This window comes from Carlito syrichta, unplaced genomic scaffold, assembly GCF_000164805.1.
Source record: "Carlito syrichta isolate Samal-C Ts95f unplaced genomic scaffold, Tarsius_syrichta-2.0.1 Scaffold301956, whole genome shotgun sequence".
Taxonomy (NCBI): Eukaryota; Metazoa; Chordata; class Mammalia; order Primates; family Tarsiidae; genus Carlito; species Carlito syrichta.
In genome coordinates this window covers 113,454-116,478 of record NW_007246052.1, presented here as the reverse complement: position 1 = coordinate 116,478, position 3,025 = coordinate 113,454, and positions in this window count along the sequence as shown.

The following is a 3,025-nucleotide window of genomic DNA, read 5'->3' as shown; positions in this document are numbered from 1 at the left end:
GGCTGAGCGGTACCAAGCGCGGGGGACGCGCCGCCGGAGAGGGGTCGCCGCGGCCGAACCACTGCGGCGAGCGGGGGAGCCCGGCGCGTACCAAGCGCGTCCGCGAGGGGGCGTGGCCGGGCCGTACCAAAACGGGGCCGGGGGGGCTCGGGAATGTGCCCCCGGGAAGAGCCGACGGGCGCGCAGGCCAGGGGGAGGAGCCGGAGGACGTGCGAGAAACAACTTCAGGGGGGCGTGGCGGGAGCGAAAGACGTGCGGGGCGTGTGGGGGCGTCGATGAAAGCGGACGATACCAAGTTGGCTCCGTGCGGGGGGTCGGGACACCGGGAGAGCTCACCGAGAGCTCCGGGACCGCGGAGACTAGCCACTAGACTTCAAGAAGGAGGGGAGGACGGAGTCACGGGCTGGGAGCGAGGCGGCCTCCCAAGAGGCCTGGGTTTTGGATGGCACCCACGCATGAGGGGCGGGCTCGGGTTTGGAGGCGGTGACGTGGCTAGGTGGGCAGGGAACCACAACTCCCAGAGGCCCCCGCGCGTCCGCGGCGCGGCCAGCGGGCCGGGGCGACCCCGCCCGTCCGAGGCGCGCGCCCATTGGCCCCTGGGCCCAGGCCCCGCCTCCTGCAACTCCTCCAAGCTCCCTGCCGCTCAGGTCCCGCCCTGGCCGTTCGTGGATTCCTTCTCTCAGCCAAAATTAAATGACTGCGTAGCCGCCTGCTAGTATTTGTATCGATTTCTTCCCTCAGTTTCTCCATTTCTTAGACGTGGTTAATATCTAACCTGAGAGTGGTTATGAGAATCAAATGCGTTAATAAGTAACTTGTTAGGATCAGCGCTTGGCACAGTAACTACTCAAATGTTACCTTTTTTAAAAAAATCTGGGGCCGGGCTCCGTGGCTCTGCCTGTCATCGCAGCACTTTGGAAGGCGAGGCGAGTGGATTGCCTGAGCCCGCGGATTCGAGACCAGCCCGGGCAACTTGATGAGACCTCGTCTCTACAATAAATCAAAATTAGCCGGGCGTGGTGGTCTGCGCCTGTAGTTCCGGCTACTTGGAAGGCTGAGGCGGAAGAATCGCTGGAGCCCAGTAGGTCGACGCTGGGGTGGCCGTGAGCGTGCCTGGTGACAGTGAGACTCCAACTCAAAAAAAAAACCTGCTATTGGTATCCTGTCTGCTTCCGTCCTGGGCGATGAGTAGACTGTGATGACCGAATTATACCAGGTCCCTCGCAGAGCTTACGACCGTTAGGCAAAACAGTCACAGGTGTTAAGTGTTAATGGAGCGAATGCACAGGGTTTGGGGAATGGAGCCCATGAGGAGGTGAAGTTAGCAAAGGAAGCCAGGAAAGTGACTTCTGAGCAGCCTGCAATTCCAGACAGGCTGAAAAAGTTTGCTAGAAGGAGGGAACAGCAAGGACACAAGTCCTTAAAGTGGAAGGACAAAAAGGAGCCAATGTGGCTGGAGATGTGAGGGTGAAGGAGAGAGCCCTGTGACGTGGGGAGGGGCGAGGTGCTACAGCCAGGGCCTTGTAAGACAGCAGTCCCCAACCTTTTTGGCAACAGGGGCCGGTTTCGTGGAAGATGATCTTTCCACAGGCGGAGGGGAGATGTGCAGTCAAACCTTACTGTTAATGTTAATCTGTATTTGCAGCTGCTCTCCATTGCTCGCATTACTGCCTGAGCTCCACCTCAGATAATCAGGCATCAGATTCTCATGAGGAATGTGCAACCTATATCCCTCGCATGCGCAGTTCACAATAGGGTTCATGCTCCTATGAGAATCTAACTCTACCACTGACCTGACAGGCGGTGGAGCTCAGGCAGTAATGTGAGGGATGGAGAGTGTCTAAATACAGATGATGCTTTGCTGGCTTGCCAGTCACTCACCTCCTGCCTGGTTCCTAACAGGCCCGATCCGTGGACCACAGGTTGGGGACCCCCACTGTAGGCCATGGGAAGAAATGTGGATTTCAGTCTCACTTTGCCGGGGACAGTCTCATTTACATTGCAAACAAATCATTCATAGAATGTATACCATCATGCACACAGCATCTCTACAAGTCTACAAAAGAAGCTGCCATCCACAGTCACCTCTGAGGGATGGAAAGGAGACTCCATTTACTCCTAGAGTATGTGGAATTCTCAACCATGCACAACTGTTGCCTATTGGAGAATACCTTTTGAAAGATGTATACTATTTTTCAAGGATTCCTCCAGCTGCTGTGTTGAAAATAAGACTGTCAGGGATGAGTGGAAGCAAAGAGAGAGAGAGGACTGTGGCAACAACCCAGGCAAGAGGCATAGATGGGATGGGTCGCGAGCAGGGTGGCCACAGCGGAGGTCGTGCATGAGGTCAGCTGCACAATTTACTTCTCGCTGAAGCCCAAAAGACATGGAGGTGGGGTGAAGAATAACACCAAGGGTTTGCCTCTTGAGGTACCACGTACTGAGATGGCCAAGGCTGTGTGAGGAGGTTAGGGAGGGGATCCCCATTTCTGTTTGAGATGATAGCAATGTAGAGATGAGGGTCTGAAGAGAAATTCGGGAGTGCCACCCCTGCTTGAACTGAGGCTGAATGAGATTATGAAGAGACTAGGACACTCCATCCCTTCAGCAGCCATAACAAGCAACCAGCAGAGAGAGAGGAGTAGCCCATGAAGCAGGAGAACCCTGGGGCTACATCATATTTCCCTGCCTGGCTAAGCTTCCTGCCCAAGGGCTTCCCAGGGTTGACTGCAGCCCAGCTTTGAGTCCTGAAACCAACCTGAATTGTGGTCAAATGGTGAGTCAGTGCTTCCTGGACACAGGCCGCAAGTTAGGTACCTCCAGAGCCCTGTCAATCACCCATGTCAAGACACCCCACTGCTGGCATCACAAAAGAGGAGGAGTGGGCACGAGGGCTCATGCCTATAATCCCAGCACTTTGGGAGGCTGAGGTGAGAGGATTGCCTGAGCCCAGGAGTTCCAGACTAGCATGGGCAACTTGGTGAGACCTCATCTCGACAATAAATCAAAAAATTAGGCCAGGTAC